This window comes from Anser brachyrhynchus (assembly GCF_964034855.1).
Source record: "Anser brachyrhynchus genome assembly, contig: SCAFFOLD_238, whole genome shotgun sequence".
In the NCBI taxonomy this organism is placed as follows: Eukaryota; Metazoa; Chordata; class Aves; order Anseriformes; family Anatidae; genus Anser; species Anser brachyrhynchus.
In genome coordinates this window covers 119,468-138,309 of record NW_027663514.1, presented here as the reverse complement: position 1 = coordinate 138,309, position 18,842 = coordinate 119,468, and the positions used below count along the sequence as shown (strand labels likewise).

General features: G+C 52.3%; 1 long non-coding RNA gene across 1 annotated transcript in view; it reads left to right on the top strand.

Moving 5' to 3' along the window:
* The window catches only part of LOC308187367, a 61,971-nt gene extending 49,246 nt beyond the window's left edge, over positions 1-12,725 (top strand). The window contains exon 2 of the long non-coding RNA XR_013944637.1: positions 12,309-12,725. This is a non-coding gene — a long non-coding RNA (uncharacterized lncRNA). The remainder of the gene's footprint in view (positions 1-12,308) is intronic.
* The last annotated feature ends 6,117 nt before the right edge of the window (positions 12,726-18,842 follow it).

Sequence of the window (18,842 nt, the reverse complement as noted above, 5' to 3'; positions counted from 1 at the left end):
CTGGCACCACTGGGGATGCAGTGCAGTGAGTCCAGAGAGTGCAGTGGCACCACTGGGGATGCACTGCAGTGAGCCCAGAGAGTGCACTGGCACCAGTGGGGATGCAGTGCAGTGAGTCCAGTGAGTGTACTGGCACCACTGGGGATGCACTGCAGTGAGTCCAGAGAGTGCACTGGCACCACTGAGAATGCACTTCAGTGAGTCCAGAGAGTGCACTGGCACCAGTGGGGATGCAGTGCAGTGAGTCCAGAGAGTGCAGTGGCACCACTGGGGATGCACTGCAGTGAGTCCAGAGAGTGCACTGGCACCACTGGGGATGCAGTGCAGTGAGTCCAGAGAGTGCACTGGCACCACTGGGGATGCAGTGCAGTGAGTCCAGAGAGTGCACTGGCACCACTGGGGATGCACTGCAGTGAGTCCAGTGAGTGCACTGGCACCACTGGGGATGCAGTGCAGTGAGTCCAGACAGTGCACTGGCACCACTGGGGAAGCAGTGCAGTGAGTCCAGAGAGTGCAGTGGCACCACTGGTGATGCAGTGCAGTGAGTCCAGAGAGTGCACTGGCAGCACTGGGGATGCAGTGCAGTGAGTCCAGAGAGTGCACTGGCACCACTGGGGATGCAGTTCAGTGAGTCCAGAGAGTGCACTGGCACCACTGGGGATGCAGTGCAGTGAGTCCAGAGAGTGCAGTGGCACCACTGGGGATGCACTGCAGTGAGCCCAGAGAGTGCACTGGCACCAGTGGGGATGCAGTGCAGTGAGTCCAGTGAGTGTACTGGCACCACTGGGGATGCACTGCAGTGAGTCCAGAGAGTGCACTGGCACCACTGAGAATGCACTTCAGTGAGTCCAGAGAGTGCACTGGCACCAGTGGGGATGCAGTGCAGTGAGTCCAGAGAGTGCAGTGGCACCACTGGGGATGCACTGCAGTGAGTCCAGAGAGTGCACTGGCACCACTGGGGATGCAGTGCAGTGAGTCCAGAGAGTGCACTGGCACCACTGGGGATGCAGTGCAGTGAGTCCAGAGAGTGCACTGGCACCACTGGGGATGCGGTGCTGGGAGTCCAGAGATTGCACTGGCACCACTAGGGATGCAGTGCTGTGACTCCAGAGAGCGCACTGGCACCACTGGGGATGCACTGCAGTGAGTCCAGAGAGTGCACTGGCACCACTGGGGAAGCAGTGCAGTGAGTCCAGAGAGTGCACTGGCACCACTGGGGATGCACTGCAGTGAGTCCAGAGAGTGCACTGTCACTACTGGGGATGCAGTGCAGTGAGTCCAGAGAGTGCACTGGCACCACTGAGAATGCACTTCAGTGAGTCCAGAGAGTGCACTGGCACCACTGGGGATGCACTGCAGTGAGTCCAGAGATTGCACTGGCACCACTGGGGATGCAGTACAGTGAGTCCACACAGTGCACTAGCACCACTGGGGATGCAGTGCAGTGAGTCCAGAGAGTGCACTGGCACCACTGGGGATGCAGTGCAGTGAGTCCAGAGAGTGCACTGGCACCACTGGTGATGCACTGCTGTGAGTCCAGAGAGTGCTCTTGCACCACAGGGGATGCAGTGCAGTGACTCAAGAGAGTGCACTGGCAGCACTGGGGATGCAGTGCAGTGAGTCCAGAGAGTGCACTGGCACCACTGGGGATGCAGTGCAGTGAGTCCAGAGAGTGCAATGGCACCACTGCGGATGCACTGCAGTGAGTCCAGAGAGTGCACTGGCTCCACTGGGGATGCACTGCAGTGAGTCCAGAGAGTGCACTGGCACCACTGGGGATGCACTGCAGTGAGTCCAGAGAGTGTACTGGCACCACTGGGGATGCACTGCAGTGAGTCCAGAGAGTGCACTGGCACCACTGGGGATGCACTGCAGTGAGTCCACAGAGTGCACTAGCACTACTGGGGATGCAGTGCAGTGAGTCCAGAGAGTGCGCTGGAACCACTGGGGATGCAGTGCAGTGAGTCCAGAGAGTGCACTGGCACCAATGGGGATGCAGTGCAGTGACTCCAGAGAGTGCACTGGCACCACTGGGGATGCACTGCAGTGAGTCCACAGAGCGCACTGGCACCACTGGGGATGCAGTGCAGTGAGTCCAGACAGTGCACTGGCACCACTGGGGAAGCAGTGCAGTGAGTCCAGAGAGTGCAGTGGCACCACTGGGGATGCAGTGCAGTGAGTCCAGAGAGTGCACTGGCAGCACTGGGGATGCAGTGCAGTGAGTCCAGAGAGTGCACTGGCACCACTGGGGATGCAGTTCAGTGAGTCCAGAGAGTGCACTGGCACCACTGGGGATGCAGTGCAGTGAGTCCAGAGAGTGCACTGGCACCACTGGGGATGCAGTGCAGTGAGTCCAGAGAGTGCACTGGCACCACTGGGGATGCGGTGCTGGTAGTCCAGAGAGTGCTTTGGTACCAGTGGGGATGCAGTGCAGTTACTCCAGAGACTGTACTGGCACCACCGGGGATGCAGTGCAGTGAGTCCAGAGAGTGCAGTGGCACCACTGGGGATGCACTGCAGTGAGCCCATAGAGTGCACTGGCACCAGTGGGGATGCACTGCAGTCAGTCCAGTGAGTGCACTGGCACCACTGGAGATGCACTGCAGTGAGTCCAGAGAGTGCACTGGCACCACTGGGGATGCAGTGCAGTGAGTCCAGTGAGTGTACTGGCACCACTGGGGATGCACTGCAGTGAGTCCAGAGAGTGCACTGGCACCACTGAGAATGCACTTCAGTGAGTCCAGAGAGTGCACTGGCACCACTGGGGATGCACTGCAGTGAGTCCAGAGAGTGCAGTGGCACCACTGGGGATGCACTGCAGTGAGTCCAGAGAGTGCACTGGCACCACTGGGGATGCAGTGCAGTGAGTCCAGAGAGTGCACTGGCACCACTGGGGATGCAGTGCAGTGAGTCCAGAGAGTGCACTGGCACCACTGGGGATGCGGTGCTGGGAGTCCAGAGAGTGCTTTGGTACCAGTGGGGATGCAGTGCAGTTACTCCAGACACTGTACTGGCACCACCGGGGATGCAGTGCAGTGAGTCCAGAGAGTGCACTGGCATCACTGAGAATGCACTTCAGTGAGTCCAGAGAGTGCACTGGCACCACTGGGTATGCAGTGCAGTGAGTCCAGAGATTTCACTGGCACCACTGGGGATGCAGTGCTGTGACTCCAGAGAGCGCACTGGCACCACTGGGGATGCAGCGCAGTGAGTCCAGAGAGTGCACTGGCAGCACTGGGGATGCACTGCAGTGAGCCCAGAGACTGCACTGGCACCACTGGGGATGCACTGCAGTGAGTCCAGTGAGTGCACTGGCACCACTGGGGAAGCAGTGCAGTGAGTCCAGAGATTGCACTGGCACCAGTGGGGTTGCACTGCAGTGAGTCCAGAGAGTGCACTGGCAGCACTGGGGATGCACTGCAGTGAGTCCACAGAGTGCACTGGTACCACTGGGGATGCAGTGCAGTGAGTCCAGAGAGTGCACTGGCACCACTGGGGATGCACTGCAGTGAGTCCAGAGAGTGCACTGGCACCACTGGGGATGCAGTGCAGTGAGTCCAGAGAGTGCACTGGCACCACTGGGGATGCAGTGCAGTGAGTCCAGAGAGTGCACTGGCACCACTGAGAATGCACTTCAGTGAGTCCAGAGAGTGCACTAGCACCACTGGGGATGCAGTGCAGTGAATCCAGTGAGTGCACTGGCACCACTGGGGATGCAGTGCAGTGAGTCAAGAGAGTGCACTGGCACCACTGGGGATGCAGTACAGTGAGTCCAGAGAGTGCATTGGCACCATTGGAGATGCAGTGCAGTGAGTCCAAAGAGTGCACTGGCACCACTGGGGATGCACAGCAGTGAGTCCAGAGAGTGCATTGGCACCACTGGGGATGCAGTGCAGTGAGTCCAGAGAGTGCACTGGCATCATTGGAGATGCAGTGCAGTGAGTCCAGAGAGTGCACTGGCACCAATGGGGATGCACTTCAGTGAGTCCACAGAGTGCACTGGCTCCACTGGGGATGCAGTGCAGTGAGTCCAGAGAGTGCACTGGCACCATTGGAGATGCAGTGCAGTGAGTCCAAAGAGTGCACTGGCACCACTGGGGATGCACAGCAGTGAGTCCAGAGAGTGCATTGGCACCACTGGGGATGCAGTGCAGTGAGTCCAGAGAGTGCACTGGCATCATTGGAGATGCAGTGCAGTGAGTCCAGAGAGTGCACTGGCACCAATGGGGATGCACTTCAGTGAGTCCACAGAGTGCACTGGCACCACTGGGGATGCAGTGCAGTGAGTCCAGAGAGTGCACTGGCACCACTGGGGATGCAGTGCAGTGAGTCCAGAGAGTGCACTGGCACCACTGGGGATGCACTGCAGTGAGTCCAGAGAGTTCACTGGCACCACTGGGGATGCACTTCAGTGAGTGCAGAGACTGCACTGGCACCAGTGGGGATGCAATTCAGTGAGTGCAGAGACTGCACTGGCACCACTGGGGATGCAGTGCAGTGAGTCCAGTGAGTGTACTGGCACCACTGGGGATGCACTGCAGTGAGTCCAGAGAGTGTATTGGCACCACTTGGGATGCACTGCAGTGAGTCCAGAGAGTGCACTTGCACCACTGGGGATGCAGTGCAGTGAGTCCAGAGAGTGCACTGGCACCACTGGGGATGCACTGCAGTGAGTCCAGAGAGTGCACTGGCACCAATGGGGATGCACAGCAGTGAGCCCACAGAGTGCACTGGCACCACTGGGGATGCACTGCAGTGAGTCCAGAGAGTGCTCTGGCACCACTGGCGATGCAGTGCAGTGAGTCCAGAGAGTGCACTAGCACCACTGGGGATGCAGTGCAGTCAGTCCAGTGAGTGTACTGGCACCACTGGGGATGCAGTGCAGTGAGTCCAGAGAGTGCACTGGCACCACTGAGAATGCAGTTCAGTGAGTCCAGAGAGTGCACTGGCACCACTGGGGATGCACTGCAGTGAGTCCACAGAGTGCACTGGCACCACTGGGGATGCAGTGCAGTGAGTCCAGAGAGTGCACTGGCACCACTGGGGATGCACTTCAGTGAGTCCAGAGAGTGCACGGGCTCCACTGGGGATGCGGTGCAGTGAGTCCAGAGAGTGCACTGGCACCACTGGGGATGCAGTGCAGTGAGTCCAGAGAGTGCACTGGCACCAATGGGGATGCACAGCAGTGAGCCCACAGAGTGCACTGGCACCACTGGGGATGCAGTACAGTGAGTCCACAGAGTGCACTGGCACCACTGGGGATGCACTGCAGTGAGTCCAGAGAGTGCTCTGGCACCACTGGGGATGCAGTGCAGTGAGTCCAGAGAGTGCACTAGCACCACTGGGGATGCAGTGCAGTCAGTCCAGTGAGTGTACTGGCACCACTGGGGATGCACTGCAGTGAGTCCAGAGAGTGCACTGGCACCACTGAGAATGCACTTCAGTGAGTCCAGAGAGTGCACTGGCACCACTGGGGATGCACTGCAGTGAGTCCAGAGAGTGCACTGGCACCACTGGGGATGCAGTGCAGTGAGTCCAGAGAGTGCACTGGCACCACTGGGGATGCACTTCAGTGAGTCCAGAGAGTGCACGGGCTCCACTGGGGATGCACTGCAGTGAGTCCACAGAGTGCACTGGCACCACTGGGGATGCAGTGCAGTGAGTCCAGAGAGTGCACTGGCTCCACTGGGGATGCACTGCAGTGAGTCCAGAGAGTGCACTGGCACCACTGGGTATGCAGTGCAGTGAGTCCAGAGAGTGCACTGGCAAAACTGGGGATGCACTGCAGTGAGTCCAGAGAGTGCACTGGCACCACTGGGGATGCAGTGCAGTGAGTCCAGAGTGTGCACTGGCACCACTGGGAATGCAGTGCAGTGAGTCCAGAGATCGCACTGGCACCACGGGGGATGCACTTCAGTGAGTCCAGAGAGTGCACTGGCACCACTGGGGATGCACTGCAGTGAGTCCAGAGAGTGCACTGGCACCACTGGGGATGCACTGCAGTGAGTCCAGAGAGTGCACTGGCACCACTGGGGATGCAGTGCAGTGAGTCCAGAGAGTGCACTGGCACCAGAGGGAATGCACTGCAGTGAGTCCAGTGAGTGCACTGGCACCACTGGGGATGCAGTGCAGTGAGTGCAGGGAGTGCACTGGCACCACTGGGGATGCAGTGCAGTGAGTCCAGAGAGTGCAGTGGCACCACTGGGGATGCAGTGCAGTCACTCCAGAGAGTGCACAGGCAGCACTGGGGATGCAGTGCAGTGAGTCCAGAGAGTGCTCTGGCACCACTGGGGATGCAGTGCAGTGAGTCCAGAGAGTGCACTGGCACCACTGGGGATGCAGTGCAGTGAGTCCAGAGAGTGCACTGGCACCACTGGTGATGCACTGCAGTTACTCCAGAGAGTGCACTGGCACCACTGGGGATGCGGTACGGTGAGTCCAGAGAGTGCACTGGACCACTGGTGATGCACTGCAGTGAGTCCAGAGAGTGCACTGGCACCACTGAGAATGCCTTTCAGTGAGTCCAGAGAGTGCACTGGCACCACTGGGGATGCACTGCAGTGAGTCCACAGATTGCACTAGCACCACTGGGGATGCAGTGCAGTGAGTCCAGAGAGTGTACTGGCACCACTGGGGATGCACTGCAGTGAGTCCAGAGAGTGCACTGGCACCACTGAGAATGCACTTCAGTGAGTCCAGAGAGCGCACTGGCACCACTGGGGATGCAGTGCAGTGAGTCCAGAGAGTGCACTGGCACCACTGAGAATGCACTTCAGTGAGTCCAAAGAGTGCACTGGCACCACTGGGGATGCACTGCAGTGAGTCCAGAGAGAGAACTAGCACCACTGGGAATGTAGTGCAGTGAATCCAGTGAGTCCACTGGCACCAGTGGGGATGCACTGCAGTGAGTCCAGAGAGTGCACTGGCACCACTGGGGATGCAGTGCAGTGAGCCCAGTGAGTGCACTGGCACCACTGGAGATGCAGTACAGTGAGTCCAGTGAATGCACTGGCAACACTGGGGATGCAGTGCAGTGAGTCCAGAGAGTGCACTGGCACCACTGGTGATGCAGTATAGTGAGTCCAGTGAGTGCACTGGCACCACTGGGGATGCAGTGCAGTGAGTCCAGAGAGTGCACTGGCACCACTGGGGATGCACTGCAGTGAGTCCAGAGAGTGCACTGGCACCACTGATGATGCAGTACAGTGAGTCCAGTGAGTGCACTGGCACCACTGGGGATGTAGTGCAGTGACTCGAGAGAGTGCACTGGCACCACTGGCGATGCAGTGCAGTGAGTCCAGAGAGTGCACTGGCACCAATGGGGATGCACAGCAGTGAGCCCACAGAGTGCACTGGCACCACTGGGGATGCAGTACAGTGAGTCCAGAGAGTGCACTGGCACCACTGGGGATGCACTGCAGTGAGTCCAGAGAGTGCTCTGGCACCACTGGCGATGCAGTGCAGTGAGTCCAGAGAGTGCACTAGCACCACTGGGGATGAAGTGCAGTCAGTCCAGTGAGTGTACTGGCACCACTGGGGATGCACTGCAGTGAGTCCAGAGAGTGCACTGGCACCACTGAGAATGCACTTCAGTGAGTCCAGAGAGTGCACTGGCACCACTGGGGATGCAGTACAGTGAGTCCACAGAGTGCACTGGCACCACTGGGGATGCACTTCAGTGAGTCCAGAGAGTGCACGGGCTCCACTGGGGATGCACTGCAGTGAGTCCAGAGAGTGCACTGGCACCACTGGGGATGCAGTGCAGTGAGTCCAGAGAGTGCACTGGCACCAATGGGGATGCACAGCAGTGAGCCCACAGAGTGCACTGGCACCACTGGGGATGCAGTACAGTGAGTCCACAGAGTGCACTGGCACCACTGGGGATGCACTGCAGTGAGTTCAGAGAGTGCACTTGCACCACTGGGGATGGGTTTCAAGCCAACTGCATTAACCGCTCATGCTTCTTTCTTATGAGACGTTAGTAAACCAATTACATAACCTTGTCAAGACTAAATCACAGGTAAAAATCCTGTACATCTCATGTGGCCAACCACTCCCAACTAGGATTCCAAGAACCAGGAGGTTCTGTGAAAATAGGGCTAGTGCTATTAGAGGGGTGATTATTAGGGTAAGCCCTAAGCTGTCTTTAATGGAGAAGTATGGGTGGAATGGGATTTTGTCGCAGTCTGATACGATTCCTAGTGGGTTATTTGAGCCTGATTCGTGTAGGAAGGTTAGGTGGACTAGGGTGATTCCTGCAATTAGGAAGGGCAGTAGGAAGTGGATGGCGAAGAATCGGGTTAAGGTTGGATTGTCTACTGAGAATCCTCCTCAGGCTCATTCTACTAGAGTTTGCCCAATGTACGGGATGGCTGAGAATAGGTTGGTGATTACGGTGGCCCCTCAGAATGACATTTGTCCTCATGGTAGGACATACCCTACGAAGGCAGTTGCTATTAGGGTGAGTAGGAGGATTACTCCTGTGTTTCAGGTTTCTTTGTATAGGTAGGAGCCGTAGTAGAGGCCTCGTCCGATGTGTAAGTAGATGCAGATAAAGAAGAGCGAAGCACCGTTGGCGTGGAGGTTGCGGATGAGCCATCCGTACTGGACGTCTCGGCATGTGTGAGCTACTGAGGAGAAGGCGAGTGAAGTGTCTGCGGTGTAGTGTATGGCTAGTAGCAGGCCTGTTAGGATTTGTGTGGCTAAGCAGATGGCTAGAAGGGAGCCGAAGTTTCATCAGGCAGAGATGTTGGAGGGGGCGGGTAGGTCGATTAGGGAAAGTTCCTCTGTGAAAGGAACTCGGCAAATTAATAAGGCCCGACTGTTTACCAAAAACATAGCCTTCAGCAAATTAAACAAGTATTGAAGGTGATGCCTGCCCGGTGACTTAGGTTTAACGGCCGCGGTATCCTAACCGTGCAAAGGTAGCGCAATCAATTGTCCCATAAATCGAGACTTGTATGAATGGCTAAACGAGGTCTTAACTGTCTCTCACAGATAATCAGTGAAATTGATCTCCCCGTGCAAAAGCGGGGATGTGAACATAAGACGAGAAGACCCTGTGGAACTTAAAAATCAATGACCACCGCGAATCCTCAATCAACCCCACTGGGGCCACTACCATCGCAGAGCCTGGTCGATATTTTTCGGTTGGGGCGACCTTGGAGGAGAACAAATCCTCCAAAAACAAGACCATACCTCTTTACCTAGAGCTACCCCTCAAAGTGCTAACAGTGACCAGACCCAATATAATTGATTAATGGACCAAGCTACCCCAGGGATAACAGCGCAATCCCCCTCAAGAGCCCATATCGACAGGGGGGTTTACGACCTCGATGTTGGATCAGGACATCCTAATGGTGCAGCCGCTATTAAGGGTTCGTTTGTTCAACGATTAACAGTCCTACGTGATCTGAGTTCAGACCGGAGCAATCCAGGTCGGTTTCTATCTATGACACACTCTCCCCAGTACGAAAGGACCGGGAAAGTGGGGCCAATACCACAAGCACGCCCCCCCCCCTCTAAGCAGTGAAACCAACTAAACCGTGAAGAGGGCCTTCCCCCACCACTTTCAGTCCTAGAAAAGGACCAGCTAGAGTGGCAGAGCCCGGCAAGTGCAGAAGGCTTAAGCCCTTTCCCCAGAGGTTCAAATCCTCTCCCTAGCTTCACCCATGATTCAAATAACAACACTAAGCTGCCTCATTATATCCCTCCTATACATCATCCCAATCCTGATTGCCGTAGCCTTCCTAACCCTAGTAGAACGGAAAATCCTAAGCTACATACAATCCCGCAAAGGCCCTAACGTTGTCGGGCCTTTTGGCCTACTTCAACCATTTGCGGACGGACTGAAACTATTTACCAAAGAGCCCATCCGACCCTCTACCTCTTCCCCACTTCTATTCATTCTGATACCAATACTAGCCCTTGTCCTAGCCCTCACCACTTGAGCACCACTACCACTCCCATTTCCCCTAGCAGATCTAAACCTCGGAGTTCTCTTCCTAATAGCCATGTCAAGCCTAGCCGTCTACTCAGTCCTATGATCAGGCTGAGCCTCGAACTCAAAATACGCACTAATCGGAGCCCTACGGGCAGTAGCACAGACCATTTCATACGAAGTGACACTGGCCATAATCCTGCTATCAATAATCATACTAAGCGGAAGCTACACACTCAGCTCCTTTGCCGTCGCACAGGAGCCTCTATACTTCATTTTCTCCTCATGACCCCTAGCAATAATATGATACGTATCCACCCTAGCAGAGACAAACCGAGCTCCTTTTGACCTCACAGAGGGTGAATCTGAGCTAGTCTCAGGGTTTAACGTTGAATACGCCGCAGGACCCTTCGCCTTATTCTTCCTAGCTGAATATGCGAACATTATGCTAATAAATACACTTACAGCCATCATATTCCTAAACCCAAGCGCCCTAGGGCCACCCACAGAACTATTCCCCGTCATCCTAGCCACAAAAGTCCTCCTACTATCTTCTGGTTTCTTATGGGTCCGAGCTTCATACCCACGATTCCGATATGACCAACTAATGCACCTACTATGAAAAAACTTCCTACCCCTCACACTAGCTCTGTGCCTCTGACACATCAGCATACCTATCTGCTATGCAGGCCTACCTCCTTACATAAGGAAATGTGCCTGAACTACAAAGGGTCACTATGATAAAGTGAACATAGAGGTATAACAGCCCTCTCATTTCCTGTTGACCTTAGAAAAGTAGGAATTGAACCCACACAAGAGAAATCAAAATTCTCCATACTTCCCTTATATTATTTTCTAGTAGAGTCAGCTAATCAAGCTATCGGGCCCATACCCCGAAAATGATGGTTTAACCCCCTCCTCTACTAATGAACCCTTACGCGACCCCAATCATAACCTTCAGCCTCATCTTGGGCACCACAATCACAATTTCCAGCAACCACTGAGTTCTGGCCTGGACAGGACTGGAGATCAACGCACTAGCCATCATTCCCCTAATTGCCAAATCCCACCACCCACGAGCAGTAGAAGCCGCAACGAAATACTTCCTAACCCAAGCAGCTGCTTCCGCCCTGGTCCTATTCTCTAGCATAACCAATGCCTGAGTCACCGGCCAATGAGACATCACACAAATAAACCACCCAACCTCCTGTCTACTACTGACAGCAGCAATCGCTATTAAACTGGGCCTAGTGCCATTTCACTTCTGATTCCCAGAAGTACTACAAGGATCGCCACTAATAACAGCCCTGCTACTCTCGACCCTCATAAAATTCCCCCCACTAACCCTGCTCCTACTAACATCCAAATCCCTCGACCCAGCTCTACTCACCGCCATGGCCCTAGCCTCAACAGCACTAGGAGGCTGAATAGGACTGAACCAAACACAAACACGCAAAATCCTAGCCTTCTCGTCCATCTCCCACTTAGGCTGAATCGCCATCATCCTAGTTTACAGCCCCAAATTGGCCTTACTTACCTTCTACCTATACACAATCATAACATCAGCCGTATTCCTAGCCCTTAACAAAATCAAAGCCCTTAACCTATCCATGATCACAACCTCATGAACAAAAACCCCAGTGCTAAACGCCACCCTAATACTAGTACTTTTATCCCTAGCAGGCCTCCCCCCATTAACAGGCTTTATACCAAAGTGACTTATCATCCAAGAACTAACTAAACAGGAAATAACACCAGCAGCCATGGCAATTGCCATGCTATCACTGCTCAGCCTCTTCTTCTACCTACGCCTCGCATACCACTCAACAATTACCCTTCCCCCCAACTCCTCTAACCACATAAAACAATGATACACTAGCAAAGCCCCAAGCACACCTACTGCGGTCCTTGCCTCACTATCAATCCTCTTACTTCCCCTGTCCCCAATAATACATGCCATTGTCTAGAAACTTAGGATAACACCCCAAACCGAAGGCCTTCAAAGCCTTAAATAAGAGTTAAACCCTCTTAGTTTCTGCACATTAAGACTTACAGAATATTAACCTGTATCTTCTGAATGCAAGTCAGACGCTTTAATTAAGCTAAAGCCTCCCTAGACAGATGGGCTTCGATCCCACAAAACTCTAGTTAACAGCTAAATGCCTAAACCAATTGGCTTCTGCCTACAAAGACCCTGACGCACCCTAGTGCGCATCGATGAGCTTGCAACTCAACATGAATTTCACTACAGAGCCGATAAGAAGAGGAATTAAACCTCTGTAAAAAGGACTACAGCCTAACGCTTCAACACTCAGCCATCTTACCCGTCACCTTCATCAACCGATGACTATTTTCCACTAACCATAAGGATATTGGCACCCTGTACCTCATCTTCGGGGCATGAGCAGGAATAGTCGGCACCGCACTCAGCCTATTAATCCGCGCAGAACTAGGACAACCAGGAACTCTCCTAGGCGACGACCAAATTTACAATGTAATCGTTACCGCTCACGCCTTTGTAATAATCTTCTTTATAGTCATACCCATCATGATCGGAGGATTCGGCAACTGATTAGTCCCCCTCATAATCGGTGCCCCCGACATAGCATTCCCGCGAATAAACAACATAAGCTTTTGACTCCTCCCTCCGTCATTCCTCCTCCTACTAGCCTCATCCACTGTAGAAGCTGGCGCCGGCACAGGCTGAACTGTCTACCCTCCCCTAGCAGGTAACCTTGCCCACGCCGGAGCTTCAGTAGACCTGGCTATCTTCTCACTCCACTTAGCCGGTATCTCCTCCATCCTTGGGGCCATCAACTTTATCACCACAGCCATCAACATAAAACCCCCCGCACTCTCACAATACCAAACCCCACTATTTGTCTGATCCGTACTAATTACCGCCATCCTACTCCTTCTATCACTCCCCGTACTCGCCGCCGGTATTACAATATTACTAACTGATCGAAACCTAAACACCACATTCTTCGACCCCGCTGGAGGAGGAGACCCAATCCTGTACCAACACCTATTCTGATTCTTCGGACACCCAGAAGTCTATATTCTGATCCTACCGGGGTTTGGAATCATCTCACACGTAGTCACGTACTACTCAGGCAAAAAGGAGCCCTTCGGCTACATGGGAATAGTCTGAGCCATACTATCCATCGGCTTCCTAGGATTCATCGTCTGAGCTCACCACATGTTTACAGTAGGAATAGACGTTGATACCCGAGCCTACTTTACATCAGCCACTATAATCATTGCCATCCCTACCGGAATCAAAGTATTTAGCTGACTAGCCACCCTGCACGGAGGAACAATCAAATGAGACCCCCCCAATACTATGAGCTCTAGGATTTATCTTCCTATTTACCATCGGAGGATTAACAGGAATCGTTCTTGCAAACTCTTCCCTAGACATCGCCCTGCACGACACGTACTACGTAGTTGCCCACTTCCACTACGTCCTATCCATAGGCGCCGTCTTTGCCATTCTAGCAGGATTTACTCACTGATTCCCACTACTCACTGGGTTTACCCTACACCAAACATGAGCAAAAGCCCACTTCGGGGTAATATTTACAGGAGTAAACCTAACGTTCTTCCCCCAGCACTTCCTAGGCCTAGCAGGAATACCCCGACGATACTCGGACTATCCCGACGCCTACACACTATGAAACACCATTTCCTCCATCGGCTCCCTAATCTCAATAGTAGCCGTAATCATACTAATATTCATCATCTGAGAAGCCTTTTCGGCCAAACGAAAAGTCCTACAACCAGAACTAACTACCACAAACGTTGAATGAATCCACGGCTGCCCTCCCCCATACCATACTTTCGAGGAACCGGCCTTCGTCCAAGTACAAGAAAGGAAGGAATCGAACCCTCACATGCTGGTTTCAAGCCAACTGCATTCACCGCTCATGCTTCTTTCTTATGAGACGTTAGTAAACCAATTACATAGCCTTGTCAAGACTAAATCACAGGTAAAAATCCTGTACATCTCATGTGGCCAACCACTCCCAACTAGGATTCCAAGACGCCTCATCACCCATCATAGAAGAACTCGTTGAATTCCACGACCACGCCCTAATCGTTGCCCTAGCTATCTGCAGCCTAGTTCTCTACCTTTTAGCCCACATACTAACAGAAAAACTCTCGTCCAATGCTGTAGACGCCCAAGAAGTAGAGCTGATCTGGACAATCCTACCTGCTATCGTCCTGGTACTCCTCGCCCTCCCATCCCTACAAATCCTCTACATAATGGACAAAATCGATGAACCAGACCTCACCCTAAAAGCCATCGGCCACCAATGATACTGAAGCTACGAATACACAGACCTCAAAGACCTATCATTCGACTCCTACATAGTGCCCACCCCAGACTTACCCAACGGCCACTTCCGACTGCTAGAAGTTGACCACCGCGTAGTTATCCCAATAGAATCCCCCATCCGCGTGATCATTACTGCAGGAGACGTACTCCACTCCTGAGCAGTCCCAACGCTCGGAGTTAAAACAGACGCAATCCCAGGCCGACTAAACCAAACTTCATTCATTACCACCCGGCCTGGGATTTTTTACGGACAATGCTCAGAAATTTGCGGGGCTAATCACAGCTACATACCCATTGTAGTAGAATCAACCCCACTCCCACATTTCGAGGCCTGATCGTCCCTTCTATCATCATCCTAATCATTAAGAAGCTATGCAACAGCACTCGCCTTTTAAGCTAGCCAAAGAGGGACTTCCCCCTCCTTAATGATATGCCACAGCTTAACCCCGCACCATGATTTTCAATCATAATTATAACCTGATTAACCCTAGCACTCCTCATCCAACCAAAACTACTAGCCTTCACCACAACCAACCCCCCATCAAATAAGACCTCCCTCACTACCAAACCCACACCATGATCCTGACCATGAACCTAAGCTTCTTTGACCAATTTTCCAGCCCCAATCTATTCGGCATCCCCTTAATCCTACTATCCCTACTCTTCCCAGCCCTACTATTCCCGTCCCCAAACAACCGATGAATCAACAACCGCCTTTCTACTATCCAAACATGACTCCTTCACCTAATCACAAAACAACTAATAGTCCCACTCAACAAAAATGGCCACAAATGAGCCATAATATTTACATCCCTAATAATCATACTTCTTACAATCAACCTTCTAGGCCTCCTTCCATATACATTCACCCCAACCACCCAACTATCTATGAACATAGCCCTAGCCTTCCCACTATGGCTCGCCACACTACTAACAGGCCTACGAAACCAACCATCAGCCTCTTTAGCCCACCTATTACCCGAAGGTACCCCTACACCCCTAATCCCCGCACTAATCCTGATCGAAACAACCAGCCTACTAATCCGCCCCCTAGCCCTCGGAGTCCGCCTTACAGCCAACCTTACAGCAGGACACTTACTCATCCAACTCATCTCTACAGCCTCCATTGCATTAATACCCACCCTTCCTGCAGTATCCATCCTAACAATAATCATCCTACTACTCCTAACCATCCTAGAAGTAGCAGTAGCCATAATCCAGGCCTACGTCTTCGTGCTCCTTCTAAGCCTATACTTACAAGAAAACATCTAATGGCACACCAAGCACACTCATACCACATAGTTGACCCAAGCCCTTGACCAATCTTCGGGGCAGCCGCCGCCCTACTCACAACCTCAGGATTAATCATGTGATTCCACTACAACTCATCCATACTACTAACCCTAGGCCTCATCTCAATACTCCTAGTAATACTCCAATGATGACAAGACATTGTACGAGAAAGCACCTTCCAAGGCCATCACACTCCCACAGTCCAAAAAGGCCTACGATACGGCATAATCCTTTTCATCACATCCGAAGCATTCTTCTTCTTAGGGTTCTTCTGAGCGTTCTTCCACTCGAGCCTGGCCCCAACCCCAGAACTAGGAGGCCAATGACCCCCAACAGGAATTAAACCACTCAACCCGATAGAAGTCCCCCTACTAAACACAGCCATCCTACTAGCCTCAGGCGTTACCGTAACGTGAGCCCATCACAGCATCACAGAAGGAAACCGAAAACACGCCATCCACGCCCTAACCCTAACGATCCTCCTGGGATTCTACTTCACAGCCCTACAAGCAATAGAATACCACGAAGCCCCATTCTCAATCGCCGATAGCGTCTACGGATCTACCTTCTTCGTTGCCACTGGATTCCACGGACTCCACGTAATCATTGGGTCCTCCTTCCTGACCGTCTGCCTCTTCCGACTGATCAAGTTCCACTTTACATCAGACCACCACTTCGGATTCGAGGCAGCAGCCTGATACTGACACTTCGTAGACATCATCTGACTATTCCTCTACATAACCATCTACTGATGAGGATCTTGCTCTTCTAGTATATTAATTACAATTGACTTCCAATCTCTAGAATCTGGTATAAACCCAGAGGAGAGCAATGAACGCACTCATGTTCATATTCGCCCTATCATCAATCCTAAGCGCCGCCCTAACCGCATTAAACTTCTGACTCGCCCAAATAAACCCCGACTCAGAGAAACTCTCACCGTACGAATGTGGATTTGACCCACTTGGATCTGCTCGATTACCATTCTCAGTCCGATTCTTCCTCAGTAGCCATCCTGTTCGTCCTATTCGACCTAGAAATCGCCCTCCTACTCCCCCTGCCATGAGCCGTCCAACTCCAATCCCCCCTAATGACCCTCACCTGAACTGTAGTGATCCTCCTTCTCCTAACACTCGGACTGGCCTACGAGTGAATTCAAGGGGGCCTAGAATGAGCAGAACAACAGAAAGTTAGTCTAACCAAAAAGATAGCTGGTTTCGACCCAGCAGATTACAGCCAACCCTGTAACTTTCTTATGTCGCCCCTACATTTAAGCTTCTACTCAGCCTTCATTTTCAGCGGACTAGGACTAGCCTTCCACCGAACCCACCTAGTATCCGCCCTACTATGCCTTGAAAGCATAATATTATCGATATTCGTAGGCCTATCAATATGATCCATCGAAAACCAAGTCTCCTCATTCACCATGGTACCAATTCTCATGCTAACCTTCTCAGCGTGTGAGGCGGGCACAGGCCTGGCCATCCTAGTAGCCTCCACCCGCACACATGGCTCCGACCATCTACACAACCTAAACCTCCTGCAATGCTAAAAATCATCCTACCCACAATCATACTTCTTCCAACAGCCCTGCTGTCTCCACCAAAATTTCTATGGACTAACACCACCTTATACAGCCTCCTAATCGCTGCCCTAAGCCTACAGTGATTAATCCCAACCTACTACCCCTACAAATTTTTATCCAACTGAACAGGAATTGACCAAATCTCATCCCCCCTCCTAGTACTATCCTGCTGACTACTCCCACTCATAATCATAGCAAGCCAAAACCACCTGCAACAAGAACCCCTACAACGCAAACGAATCTTTATCTCAACCTTAGTCGCAGTCCAGCCATTCATCCTACTAGCCTTTTCCACCACAGAACTAGCACTATTTTACATCTCATTTGAAGCAACCCTCATTCCCACCCTAATCTTAATCACCCGATGGGGGAACCAACCAGAACGCCTAAGCGCTGGCATCTACCTGCTATTCTACACGCCAGTAAGCTCTCTACCCCTGCTAATCACAATCATACACCTATACGTGAAAATTGGCACCCTGCACCTGCCAACCCTACAACTAACCCACCCAACCCTATCCACCTCATGGACAGGAATACTATCAGGTCTAGCACTGCTCATAGCATTCATAGTAAAAGCCCCACTATACGGCCTACACCTCTGACTGCCAAAAGCCCACGTAGAAGCACCCATCGCAGGCTCAATACTCCTCGCCGCCCTACTACTAAAGCTAGGAGGATACGGAATTATACGAGTCACTCTATTTATGGGCCCACTGTCCAACCTCCTGCACTACCCCTTCCTAACCCTGGCCCTATGAGGCGCCCTAATGACTAGCTCAATCTGCCTACGACAGACAGACCTAAAATCACTAATCGCTTATTCATCCGTTAGCCACATAGGCCTAGTTATCGCCGCAGGAATAATCCAAACCCACTGATCATTCTCAGGGGCAATGATCCTAATAATTTCCCATGGACTAACTTCCTCCATACTATTCTGCCTAGCCAACACAAACTATGAACGTACGCACAGCCGAATTCTACTACTCACACGAGGCCTACAACCTCTCCTACCACTCATAGCTACCTGATGATTGCTGGCCAATCTAACAAACATAGCCTTACCCCCAACAACAAACCTCATAGCAGAGCTAACCATTATAATCACCTTATTCAACTGATCTGCCTTCACGATCATCCTAACAGGAATCGCAACCCTACTAACCGCCTCCTACACCTTATTCATACTACTAATGACCCAACGAGGCTCAATCCCCTCCCACATCACATCTATGCAAAACTCAACCACGCGAGAACACCTGCTCATAACACTCCACATTATCCCAATATTCCTCCTAATCCTCAAACCCGAACTGATCTCCGGAATCCCCTCATGCAAGTATAGTTTAAACCAAACATTAGACTGTGATTCTAAGAATAGAAGTTCAAACCTTCTTACCTGCCGAGGGGAGGGTTTAACCAACAAGAGCTGCTAACTCTTACATCTGAGCCTAAAACCTCAGCCCCCTTACTTTTAAAGGATAACAGCAATCCACTGGTCTTAGGAACCACCCATCTTGGTGCAAATCCAAGTAAAAGTAGTGAACCCCACACTACTAATCAACTCCCTCACACTACTCACGCTGACAATCCTCCTAACCCCAATCATCCTGCCATTTCTATTTAAAAACTTTAAAAACACCCCACAAGCCACCACCCGCGCTGTTAAAACCGCATTC